Source organism: Periplaneta americana, chromosome 10, assembly GCF_040183065.1.
Source record: "Periplaneta americana isolate PAMFEO1 chromosome 10, P.americana_PAMFEO1_priV1, whole genome shotgun sequence".
Lineage (NCBI taxonomy): Eukaryota > Metazoa > Arthropoda > Insecta > Blattodea > Blattidae > Periplaneta > Periplaneta americana.
Window position 1 is genome coordinate 28,740,442 of NC_091126.1, and position 14,212 is coordinate 28,754,653.

Consider the following 14,212-nt stretch of genomic DNA (forward strand, 5'->3'; position numbering starts at 1 on the left):
GCTACCTGATTTCTTCGGGGCGCAACTATGCCATGTCCCATCCGCTACCTGATTTCTTCGAGGCGCAACCATGCCATGTCCCATCTGCTACCTGATTTCTTCGGGGCGCAACCATGCCATGTCCCATCTGCTACCTGATTTCTTCGGGGCGCAACTATGCCATGTCCCATCTGCTACCTGATTTCTTCGGGGCGCAACTATGCCATGTCCCATCTGCTACCTGATTTCTTCGGGGCGCAACCATGCCATGTCCCATCTGCTACCTGATTTCTTCGGGGCGCAACCATGCCATGTCCCATCTGCTACCTGATTTCTTCGGGGCGCAACTATGCCATGTCCCATCTGCTACCTCATTTCTTCGGGGCGCAACCATGCCATGTCCCATCTGCTACCTCATTTCTTCGGGGCGCAACTATGCCATGTCCCATCTGCTACTTGATTTCTTCTGGGCGCAACCATGCCATGTCCCATCTGCTACCTGATTTCTTCGGGGCGCAACTATGCCATGTCCCATCTGCTACCTGATTTCTTCGGGGCGCAACTATGCCATGTCCCATATGCTACCTGATTTCTTCGGGGCGCAATTATGCCATGCCTAGGCCTCCCAATTGACCACGGGGCGCAACTATGCCATACCGACTATTTCACTGATATTTACAGCAAAATAGTAAGAATTAAACGTAATTAAAAATTAGGGGACACACGGGTTCAAACCGGGGAGCTCTCGATCAGCAATCGAACGCTCCACCACTGAGAAATACCGCTACTTGCTTTTAACGTGAAGTTTCACTTTTATAATGAGGCGTATTACAGCAGTGAGAGAATTGTCTGTATACCAGCACGGACGAATGGTTGTAAAAAGTAGTGGGAAACACACATGTTAAAAATTTTTATCTTTTTTAACACTTGTATCGTAGATATCTATTTTTCAGATGGAAAATACTTTTGAAAACAATATTACAGCAAAGCAAAATTATATAATGCCATTTACAGCGAAAATTTTAGTCTGCCGATATTTCAGTTATTGTGTAAGTTATAGCCTACTTTCTATTTTGTGATTACTTTCGAAATTTATAGAATTGCTGAAATATACAATTTTACAGAAGGCAGACACAAAGACCCTGCATAACAGCAATTTTATTTTGTGATACATGTCCAGATAGGTTTGGAAGTAAATCCCGAAAACACAAAGTATATGATTATGTCTCGTGACGAGAATATTATACGAAATGGAAATATAAAAATTGGAAATTTATCTTTTGAAGAGGTGGAGAAGTTCAAATATCTTGGAGCAACAGTAACAAATATAAATGATACTCGGGAGGAAATTAAACACCGAATAAATATGGGAAATGCCTGTTATTAGTCGGTTGAGAAGCTTTTATCATCCAGTCTGCTGTCAAAAAATCTGAAAGTTAGAATTTATAAAACAGTTATATTACCGGTTGTTCTTTATGGTTGTGAAACTTGGACTGTCACTTTGAGAGAGGAACATAGGTTAAGGGTGTTTGAGAATAAGGAGCTTAGGAAAATATTTGGGGCTAAGAGGGATGAAGTTATAGGAGAATGGAGAAAGTTACACAACGCAGAACTGCACGCATTGTATTCTCCACCTGACATAATTAGGAACATTAAATCCAGACGTTTGAGATGGGCAGGGCATGTAGCACGTATGGGCGAATCCAAAATGCATATAGAGTGATAGTTGGGAGGCCGGAGGGAAAAAGACCTTTAGGGAGGCCGAGACGTAGATGGGAAGATAATATTAAAATGGATTTGAGGGAGGTGGAATATGATGATAGAGAATTGATTAATCTTGCTCAGGATAGGGACCACTGACGGGCTTATGTGAGGGCGGCAATGAACCTCCGGGTTCCTTAAAAGCCAGTAAGTAAGTAAGATACATGTCCAGAAGGTAATGGAGAATATAATTATACAGGTTATTTCGTAGCATGTGGACCTATTTCATCGGAGAATAGGAGACAAAAAATACAAAAAGTTAATATAATAAACATTTGTTCCATTTCAATTTGGTTCCAAGTAATTTATATTTGAACGTCAGTATTGTGGATCTGCTCGCCTTACAGAAGTGCTCAAAATCACACATTCATCCTGAATCCTAGCCTTCAGTCGTCATAGACTGCCGTTTCATTAAACATATCCGGTAGATCTATTTGTTGGACGTTTGCAGCCGTCTTGGATACGCTGGTGTTGGGAATGGGTTGTGAACGAATAATTATTATTTTCAAGTGGCCCCAGGAACATATGTAAGTTCAATGGATTTTTGTCTGGAGAACGCACAGCATATCTAACAAATGTATGAAAATATAGCACATATGTAGGCTTACAGTTTAGATGGCTTTAACTCGGAAACATGTACACATGAGACAAATATGTACAGTAGTGGCAAAAAAACCGGACCGACCCTTGTAGCTGATTTCAGAGCCTTGTTCACTCCAGAGCGCGATAGACTGGTAACTGAGGGCCGTATTCATAGACATTCTTAGCGCGGGCTTCCGGTGGATGATCAGGGAACTAACGTTTTTCGTATTCATAAACCAGTGTTAGCGACGTGATATGGTATGAATCCTGCACAAGTAACCAGTCGATAGCTGGGGCTAGTTTAGCACGCTCGTAGCGCGGACTAGCGAAATCTCTATGAATAGCACCCTAAGACTTCAGTGGTTCAAATCCTCCCTGGGAAGGAAACTTTTTTTTGTTCCTTATTCATATTTATTCCCAATACTTTTCGATTGCTGGTAAAATTCATGTTCTGGGAATAATAAGTTAATTAAGTAGTAAAATATCGCTGCAATCGAAAAGTATTGGGAATACATTTGAATAAGGAACAAAAAGAAGTTTCCTTCCCAGGCAGGATTCGAACCACGAAAGTCTTAGTTACCAGTCTATCGTGCTCTGGAGTGAACAAGGCTCTGAAATCAGCTACAAGGGTCGGTCCGGTTTTTTTTCGACTACTGTACATTACTTTTTCATTATTTTGTCTCTCCTCTCCACTGTTGAAGTGGATCCCGTGTTACGAAACTTTCTACATATTGTATAAAAATATTTCCATTTTACAATTCGTGTAGTGAAGAAGCGAAAAGGCGTCAAATGGTTCTTTTACTAGGCATGTTAGAACATAAACCATGCCTACAGAAATAATCATCCTACAGGATATTAAAATGTGCGTTGTAATGCCCAAATTATTAAAGTGGCGCTGCAGAAGATACATAATTGAATTTGTAATGTGGTCATTCAAAGCATGACGCCGCTCGAAGCCAATTCTATTTAGAGGACGTCGTGTCTTGGTCCTGATTAGGTAGCTATTCTGCGATCTCGCTATTCATAGCAGCGTATTTTAAAAACAAAGTGGACTTGTATTAAACAAATGTAAAAGATTTTCGGGGCGGATTCACATACATACTGAAACATTTTTCCAAACTGTATATTTAAAAAAGACTTACGAAAAGACACATGGTACGTTTTAAGAGTTTCGTTCCCTATCATGCTACGAGTGATATTAAAGTTTGTAGATTATTTTCTAGAGCTGTCAGTCAAAGAACATATTTAAATGAAATAACTTAATACAGAACATGAACTTTCGTATCTGAACCACACAGAAGACAATTTTTATAATCCTTGAAATATGATTTTGCATTATTCTTAATGTACGGCTTAAACATATCTTACTAAAATCCAATTAAAATTAATATAGAAACTTAAGTACTGTACAGATTGGTCCGTGTGGGGAGGATTAAATAAAAACATTGTAACATGGGAAGCGGTTGCTATTTACCTTATTCAATCCGTAAATACATTCGAGGATAGGGTGACCACTTGTCCTGCTTTTCGCAGGATATTCCTTTTTGTTAGCCCCTTACCCTGCGGCCGGCGTGAAAGCAGACATACCTGCAATAATTCTACTTTTAAGTTTATCCTGCTAAAAGTTCTGCGAAATAAAATTTGAAGCGACAGTTCTGTTTTCTGTTCTCTCGTAGAGTGTAAGTGAAAAGGAAAACATAAAATACTTCGTAGCAGTGAATAATACGTGGACAGATGAAAAATCTAAACTGGAACCAGAAATTTTAAAACATATGTTGATCACAAAGTGTAATATGAATTACAGCTGTGTTGGATTCTACTTATTTTTTTACTTGGTTATTTAACGACGATGTATCAACTACGAGGTTATTTAGCGCCGATGGGATTGGTGACAGCGAGACGAATCCGAGGATTCGCCATAGATTACCTGGCATTCGCCTTACGGTTGGGAAAACATCGGAAATACCCAACTAGGTAGGTAATCAGCCTAAACGGGAATCGAACACGCGCCTGAGCCTAACTCCGAATCGTCAGGCAAGCGTCTTAGCTGACTGGGCTAAGCCGGTGGCTAAATTAAGTTGTTTTTTATTGGGTTATTTTACGACGCTGTATCAACATCTCGGGTTATTTAGCGTCTGAATGAAAGGAAGGTGATAATGCCGGTGAAATGAGTCCAGGGTCCAGCACCGAAAGTTACCCAGCATTTGCTCGTATTGGGTTGAGGGAAAACCCCGGAAAAAAACTCAACCAGGTAACTAGCCCCGACCGGGATTCGAACCCGGGCCACCTGGTTTCGCGTCCAGACGCGCTGACCGTTACTCAACATGTGTGGACTAAGTTTAGTTAATAGAGAGCATGAGTAATAACTGCATAATATCAATTTATATCTCATAACAAAACTCAATCAGGTAACTAGTCCCAAGCAGGATTTGAACTCGAGCCCGCTCGTTGCACGGTCAGGCATGCTAACCGTTACTTCACAGCGGTGGATCCCATGTTGTCATAGGCTAGCCTATATACTAGTTTTTCTTCTCTACATACGAGAAATTCATTCCTGAAATTTTGCTACACTGTATTACCACAGTATAGTATAGCCTATACAGTCACGAAGCTTGAGTAGTGAGGGTGCTAGGAACAATAGACTGTGCCGGTACTATTTCGCATTGTCTGTAATGAGGCGATATTAGCGATCCTAGTGGTTAGCAACTACCTGTGGATGCATATTTACTACGTATTGAGCTTCGTGACTGTATATATTAACCAGCCGCGGCGAAAAGGCGACTCACGAGCACATTGTGGCTCGCAGTGCATTTCCCTTGCTTCCTACCTACAACCCCCACCCTCTCACTCACTGGAGTAAACTCCGTTCCATTTGTATATGTCTCTGACCTGCGAGTGGCGTATCGTCGCAATGTCTCTCTCGAAACCATGTAGACTACCTCTATAAAAACTAAAGTTTCAAGTAGGATGCGAGGATGCATTTTTTTTTTTGCTGACAATATGATGAAAATATTAAATGTATGATTTGTTCACAAGTATTACGAGGAAAACGGTTGTATAACATAAAACGGCATTATAAGCTACTACATGTTACTGATGAAACATTAAAAGGTTAAGTGTTATTATTATTATTATTATTATTATTATTATTATTATTATTATTATTATTATCATCTCTGTACGTCGATCCTTTTTCAGCAGATGTACGAATAATGCGGTTAGATCTTCAATTTAAACTCACAGATTTACTATGTGACGTTAAATGAAAGCTAGATGTAAGGACTTGACAAATGTTGAACTTTTCAAATCTTTGGAAAAAAATAAATATTTGAAGCTTCGTTCTTTCGCTTGCTTTGTTGAAGCCATGTTCGCTACCACTTACGTTTGTGAAAAATTATTTTCAACAATGAAAATAGTAAAAATCAAATTTAGATCATGACTTCGTGATCAACTACGACTGGCAGTAAGTGACATAATTCCTGATTTTGAAACTCAGTCGCAGAGACATTCTGAAGACAATTAATTTCAGGTTGTGATAATGTGTCCTATGTTTTCTTGTTCATTTCTTTCTCCGTTACACGTACTAAACATTAGTTTGTAGCCTTGTACTGTACTGTATATAATTTTATTTAAGTGCTTGACGTAAGAAAAATGAAAATCCGTTAATAAGTCAGACTGTTGTTCTATTTCCCCTTCGGGTGTCCGCCTCCCTCCATAGGTGCTATGCACGTTGCAGCTTACACAGTGGCTCGGCGCACGATGGCATTTTCGACACGTCTGTACTAGACTGTGGTATTATCACAGATTCCTGTTAGCCCTCCACTTTTAAGTTCTAATACAGGGACATAATTTTATTTTTACTTCAATTTTTATTGTACCTGAGTTTTGGAATGTATTTCACTCCCACCCCTTCTACTAGTAAACTTCCAACCGTTCGCGACACAGAGCCGAGGGCGCGTAAGCAGTACTGAGTTAGGAGTATAGTACGTTCCAGAAATATGTTCGCTTTCTCCAGTGACGAAAGAGCTTTCAATATTGAATCATATTTTCGCACAGGTACTGTCGTCCATTTGTCGCATCCCGGTTTTCCCCACCTGCTTCTGTTCCCCCAATGTAAAGTGTAGTAGCTGGGCTGTCTTAGCTCTTTTCTGAATACATTAATTTCTGTTAGGAATTGGACGTCTACGTAATATTATAAAAGTGTTTAAAATAACTTAAATAAAAGGGCCTCGTTAAGTAATTAACTGTCACGTGATTCACACCCCTTTCTACGACCCTGCGACAAAACAACTTGAACGGACAGTAGATAGCATTTCTGAGTAATTTTATCTTTTCGGATCGGGCAGAAGTGAAGATTGAATTTACAGTACGTAAGGTACTCTTTTATAGAGTAGGTACAGAATTATTTCAACATGAGTTACTCGTACGAAGGACGAAACTGGTAATTGGAATTAGGTACAATAGTCTATAGTGTGATAATATGCACAAAAGAACTGAAGCATGTATCGAAATGAACGGCCACCATTTTAAAAAATGTGTTTAAATATCCATATTATGATTATTTTTCAATTTAACTTCATTCTCTATATTGTACGCTAATGAGCTGTAAAGTACAATATACATTGCATAATTAATACGTCCGAATGGATAGCTCAGTTGTGAGTAAAATACTAAGTGGTAATACAGTACTGTATTTTGATTAAACAAAAGCCTAATGAAAATTATCAAACTCAAAATTGTGATATTTCCTTGTTTACATAATGGGATGAACTACTTTTCTTCCCTCCTATACCTAGTAAAGTGATTTGTATTTTACGCAAGTAGCATCGAACTCCAGTCGTGGAAGGGGTAGCAAACGGTGTTTCCTGTTTCAATCGTTAATAGAAAGGTATAGCCAGGTTAATATTAAAAATGTTGGTAAAAATAAAACGATGTCCCTGTATAAGTGATAGATTACTTTCCGCATAATTTTATTCAACAGATTTATCCACGGAAACCGAGAAGACCTCCATTACACATTTCAAGGACGAGAGGTCCTGTCCTTCCCCACCCGCGCCTAACAAGGAGCGTTTTCCAGAACTGGAGAGTTATTAAACTAACAAATAAACAAACCTTGGTCGAAGAGTTCTAGCATGCGATGGAGGCCCCGAAAACTGCATCGCATAGGTTCCGGTTGCCTGCCTCCAACTAATTATATGGCTCTAACCGCAGAAATGTTAAAGTTTCAATTGCATATTCGAGCGCCAGACTGGATACGCATGGGAGCCAAGGCTTATCACACAGATAATTACGCGTCCTTGGAAAAGATTTACAACCACAATAAATCCCACGCGGTTATACAATATTTGCTTCAGGATGGACTGACTGCCTGCCTCACTGACTGGAGTACACAGGTAACTGTGAATGCCACATATGACGTAACCACTCACATCTCTAGTAAAAAAAAAAAATCGGTGAAACAAAAATACCGCCTACTCTCTAATTACACATTTTATGTAACAAATTCTTTTAACATATATCCATGCCCACCGCTGCAGAGTAACGGTTAGCACGTCTGACAGTGAAGTGAGCAGGCCAGAGTTCAAAACCTGGTGTGGACAAGTTACCTGATTGGAGGTTTTTTTCGAGGTTTTCCCCTCAACCAATTGAAGTAGAATTTCCAGGTAACTTTCGGCGTTGGACCTCCGACTCATTTCGCCATCATTAATTCACATATCATCATCATCATCATCATCATCATCCATATCACAGCCCGGTGAAGTTCACGGTGTGGCGTGTTGTATCTGTACAAGAGCGCGGCCGTTCGGCTACAAGTATCATTCACAGAACAGGAGGGGTATATACAATGAGCCTCCTGAGGCATTTGTTAATTTATTTGTATGCTCGACCATGCCGAAATGTAGTAATTATACACCTGGTAGCAGACCTTTAATGCATGTCATTAAAGTACACCTACTCATAAAAGGTCAGGTCTTTCAGCCAATGACGACTCAGGTTACAACTGTTCAGCCAATGACAGGTCAGCTTTCTACCGTTATAAAACCGCAAGTATCGATTATTCTCGGATATGCAATCGAAAGAGAATTAGCGAAAAGTCACGGAGGCTGGAAATCCAATACTGTCGCAGAAGGTTATGTTCTGTTACTATAATAATTAGCGTTAATTGTAAATAATATTCAAATAAATTCAATTTGTCATCTCGTTTTTCAATGTCTAATTTTATTTCAATGTTATATCTGTAGGTTCTTATGGCCTAGCAAGGTCAATGTGCACATCTGTTCCTCGGAAAAAATCAATACTTTCGCGTCTGCGCACATCTCACAACATACGGTACATTCCTTAAGGTCAGATACAAATAAAATTAATAATATCAAGTTAGAAATATGGGCGAGCATAAAAAGTCGTATGAAACTCGCCTATAACGGTAATTAAGAAGCTCGTATGAAAATTATGAAACTCGCTTGCGCTCGTTTCATAAATATCCATACTCACTTCTTAATTACCTTCATTATAGGCTCGTTGCATAATGTGCTATTATGTTACAAATTATTTTAACATATATCCATGCCCATCGCTATAGAGTAACGGTTAGCACGTCTGACCGTGAAATGAGCAGGCCAGGTTCAAATTCTGGTGGGGACAAGTTACCTGATTGGGGTTTTTTCCGGGGTTTTTCTTCAACCAATTGAAGTCGAATTTCTGAGTAACTTCGGCGTTGGACCTCGCACTCATTTCGCCATCATTAATTCACATATCATCATCATCATCCTCCATACCACAACCCGGATTAAGTTCACGGTGCGGTTTATTGTATTTGTACAACAGCGCGGCCGTTTGGCTACAAGTATCATTCACAGAACAGGAGGGGTATATACAATGAGCCTCCTGAGACATTTGTTGATTTATTTTTAAAGTTCAGTACAATTCTACACTTCAAAAAAGTCATTGCCATGAGGAAAAATGCTGAAAAAATTCTGCAGATTACAGTTGGAGCACAAATGCAGGTATATTATAATATACTTCGGGTCTCTGCACATACATCTTATATCATAATCATGTATGAAGTATGGTATACAGTAGGAGGCCTATACTGTGCTCCAACCACGAGAAAGTTTTTCCGGAATGAAACGCAGGGGGGGTGATGCTGTGAATGAATGTTGATGTCATGTCATAAGGTCACACACACGTGGGTACTCGTATCTCTATTGGCTAGCTCTCACAGCACAAACAATAACATTGACATACATGTTTATACTACCCTAGTTACAAAATTAGATCACTGTTAATCTCCTGGTCTTTTAATCTCTCCATACATATGCAGGAGAGCGCATGGTTTTTAAACTGACGTTATAACGACAATATTATCTATCTACTTCGCTCCAATAGATGACGCAATAGTAAGCACATTCCTTTCACGGTTGATCTCCTGGTTGGAGAACAGTACTATACTCTCATGACTCAAGAGTTTAAGGGACACTATGGAGATTTTTATGCACTGTTTTCTTTCTAATTGGGCCAATTTTAAATAGATGTTCTGGTTTAAGTTTGAAAGTATATGTGCCAAGTTTTATGTTCTTATAATCAAACATTTCGAAGTTCTCTCTTCAGAATTTTGGAGGTTAAGTCTGACCCGCCATTTTTCCAAGAAACTATTAACTGAAATTTATGTGCTTCGGATATGTTGTAAAGTGATGTTAAAAATATCAGATATTATTTTTTTCATATTCTAAGTTGCATTATTTTTTTATTTTAGTTGGTTATTTAACTACGCTGTATCAACTACTAGGTTATTTAGCGTCGATGAGATTGGTGATAGCGAGATGATATTTGGCGAGATGATGCCGGGGATTCGCCATAGATTACCTTGAATTCACATTACGGTTGGGGAAAACCTCGGAAAAACCCAACCAGGTAATCAGCCCAAGCGGGGATCGAACCCGCGCCCGAACGCAAATTCAGATCGGCAGGCAAGCGCCTTAACCGACTGAGCAACGCCGGTGGCCAAGTTGCATTATAGATATTTAATTTAGAATTCTGACATTTTTATTATCACTTAAATTTTAAATGAAAAAAAAAACCAAATCTAATACTATTTACTTTTTTAAAACACTGAAAGTACGAGACACTGGCATACATTATGACAAGTAAACGGTATAATTTTGGTAAATTTTGGGACGATATTTACTGTAGGAATGAGGGATCAAGAGTGTAACTTTATCAGAAAGTGATTTATCTTATGCCACATCTTTAATTTGCATTTATAAAATTACGCAGATTCTTTTGTCATCAATCTATTATTATCACAGTCTAGTATATACAGTCATGAAGCTCAATATGTAGTAAATATGCACCCATAGATAGTTGCCAACCACTAGGATCGCTAATATCGCCTCATTACAGACAATGCGAAATGGCACCGGCACAGTCTATTGTTCCTAGCAACCTCAAACTCAAGTTTCGTGACTATATACCAGACTGTGCTATTACCTGGAGATTTGAAATTACGCATTATGACACAGTCGTATTCTTCACTAGAAAAAAGATTGAGATGATGTATTAGAGAGGATGAAAGTGTGCTAGATTAAATTTGAAGTAGACTACGAATTTAACCGAGAATATCTATTACCGGGCTCAGAGAACAAAAAGACTCAACGCTTGGAGATGCAGTTTTCGGTGGCTGCATTTAGATGAATGGATTACGCCAGGGATTACAGTCTAAGTCATTAGGATTTCGCTTCGCAGCGATCAAAGAAAGCAAGTACCTCGGCAGTCTGAAGATCATGGCCTTTATGTATACCCTTACATTATATAACGTTGAATGCATCTTCGCGGTATGAATGGGATATAAATTAAAAGTCATAAAAATGTACTGAACGTAAATTCACTGCCAACATGTTAATATGTTATAAGTAATAACACCATCTTTTTAATAGTGTCTCTTATACACTCTACTTCCATGAATTTCGCTGGCGATTTGTTACATGGAACATAGCATATTAATAAAAAGAAATGCGTGATTTAAGGTGTCTGTTTACAGACGAAATATACAGGTGTAAGGGGTATACGTGCCATTATTTTAACTGACGATTATTCATGTCATAAGAAAAAATGTCTTCAATTTTTTTCTAATTGCATTATTTAACTGATTATTAAAGTTTACTGTATTAGACATTTACAAGTACACAGTAGAGCTCAAGCGGGTACAGACATATCGGTACAAAACAGATGCTCTGTTCTAATGCAGGGGCGGACAGGGCAATTGTTGTTTACATAAAACGAGCAGCAAATACAAACTTTCAATCTCATTAATAGAACATTGTTAAATTTACATTTTATTTAACAATATTGCTCCATTTTTATTGTACGTCTAAAAATTAATCAATAATCGTTTACTGCACAAAATCACACGAACTTTTTCTCTACAGAAAAAATTTAATCTCTCCTCATTACAGACAATGCGAAATAGTACCGGCACAGTCTATTGTTCCTAGCACCCTCACAACTCAGGCTTCGTGACTGTATATAATAGACTGTGGTTCTACTGTATTAAAGTAAATTTCATGGATATGTTAACACTGCCCACATCGGGCAACATCACTCCGGAGGTATAGGGAGGTTAAGGAAAGGAACTTCAATTTTTAACATGACGCTTGTTGTAGACGGCCCTAAGAAACAGTAACTAAGGAAAACATCGAGAATGAGGAAAATGCTTCCGCATGATATGTGAAGAGTGACATACCGGCGGATAGGGAAGAGTCTCCATCCATGCACCAGCTGTTCGGACTATCTCGCATGATCATCTCAGTCTGAGGAAGGTTTGGAGTCTCTTAGTGCCACATTCTCTTTATGAAGGGCAAAAGACATATGATGTGAAATTGTGAGGGAAATACTAAAGAAATTCGAATAAGAGAGATCGCGTAACGCAAAGCCCATCATCACAGGAGACGAGATACAGCCTTATTATTATGACGTTGCAACTAAGGCGCAAAACCGCGTGTGGGTATTAGATGATGAGAATACACCAATGACTGTGAAGAAGTCCAGGTAAGTGAAGATCATGGTGACTGTGGTGTTACTTCGTGGGGCATTGTGTAACGAATTTCACTCAAAGCAATCCACGGTGTCTAAGTGGTAAAACAGTGAAGAATGCTTGTCTCAGATCATCCAGGGGCTCAAGAATCTCCGCCCAAGGTCATGGCTCAACACTTGACTACTTCACAAAGATAACGCACCTGCTCTAAAAGCTAATCTCACATTGTTTTTTTTTTTTTTTTGCAAAATCAGACTGTGTTTTATCATCCCACATACAGCCCTGATCTTGATACATGTGACTTTGAGTCTCCCCAGAAGTGAAGACGAAGCTCAAGGACAAAGGAGCTCTTGGCAACATGGGATAAGGTGTGTGCAAAACATCTAGAACAGAAATGACAGATTTGATTCAGTGGTTTAGACGAATGGGGAAGTGTACTGTGTGGTGAAAATTATTTTTCATGAAGTGTAAGTACAATAACACTGCAAAACTTTCCTAACAACCACTACAATATAACTGTATCGTAATGAACTCGAGATTGATTTGTGTAGTATAGCCCGCGTCACCGTTTTTGACGTGTGAAATAAGTAATGGGAACGTTAAGTGCTAGTGTTTTACATTTGCCGCAGTCAGTCTGACAACTGTGTTTGGAAAACGGCTGATGTGACGTGTATAGGAAGTGGTACAATTCTCAGATGCACTAGCAAAATGCTCACAATCTAGGCACTATATATCTAGGACACACGCCAAAAACTCTGGTGTCAGCTATAACAGTCTTGTGAATAAAGCAATTTTATTATTAATAATTATAGAATCGTCTGACGCAGAGATTATGAAATGGAACAGGCCAAGAGGCCTAATCAATTATGATTATTATGAGTTATTCAAAAGAAACCTGTATGAACACCTTTCCCAGCACTAAAATTAATGTTTTCTTTTCCTGAAATTTGAACCTGTATCTTTGAATGTAGATTCGATGTACTACACTAGATATTACGCTAACACAGTACCGGCACGGTCTAGTATATACAGTCACGAAGCTTGAGTTGTGAGGGTGCTAGGAACAATAGACTATGTCGGTAATATTTCGCATTGTCTGTAATGAGGCGATATTAGCGATCCTAGTGGTTAGCAACTATCTATGAATGCATATTTACTACGTATTGAGCATCGTGGTACAGGTATGCTATGAACAAAACTGATTTCCTTGTATTGTGGTCAAGGAAAATCCTATTCTCTTCGTAACAATTACTTTTCCTTTCTAAATTAAAACTGATTTTCTGAAATATACATATTAACACGGTACTTGATAGACGACTGTCGGGTCGAAGTGCAGTCTCTCCCACGCCTCATCCTGCGCGGCTAGACAGGAATTACTTGCAGTATTCTTTCCAGGAAGGCGTTGACGACAATCGTGTTTCCCCAAGAGCACAGCCAATGGATTACTCAACGTCATTTTACAGGTGCACATCCTTCCTTACCGAGCTAAGCGCCCAAACATCTTACCTACCTAACAGTAAACAACTATACAATATTAATGGCATTAAGTCTCTTGTAGACAAAAGACAAGTTGAAATCAATCATATGCAATTGGGTCACACAAATACTGTGGAAATTATCCTGAACGTGAGAAGCAGTTCTACTAGAAAAAATCGCTGTCATAAAGGGGACGTATTTCCATAAGTTCCGCGAAAATGCTTTTCCTTATCAATAAAAAAATGATATACCTTGCATTGTCCTGTCTATTTTTTTTAAACAACAATCAAATAATGTATAAACACAACTGTTTACTACCGACTCAGAAACAAAGTGTCCTTTTCCGTATTGCACGCAAAAGGAATCTAAATCTACTCTGTGATA

General features: G+C 38.9%; 1 protein-coding gene across 3 annotated transcripts in view; it reads right to left on the reverse strand.

The window, feature by feature from the left end:
• Mitf (transcription factor Mitf) overlaps positions 1-14,212 on the reverse strand; it is a 539,922-nt gene that overhangs the window by 71,101 nt on the left and 454,609 nt on the right. The gene's annotated exons all lie outside the window — the stretch shown is intronic.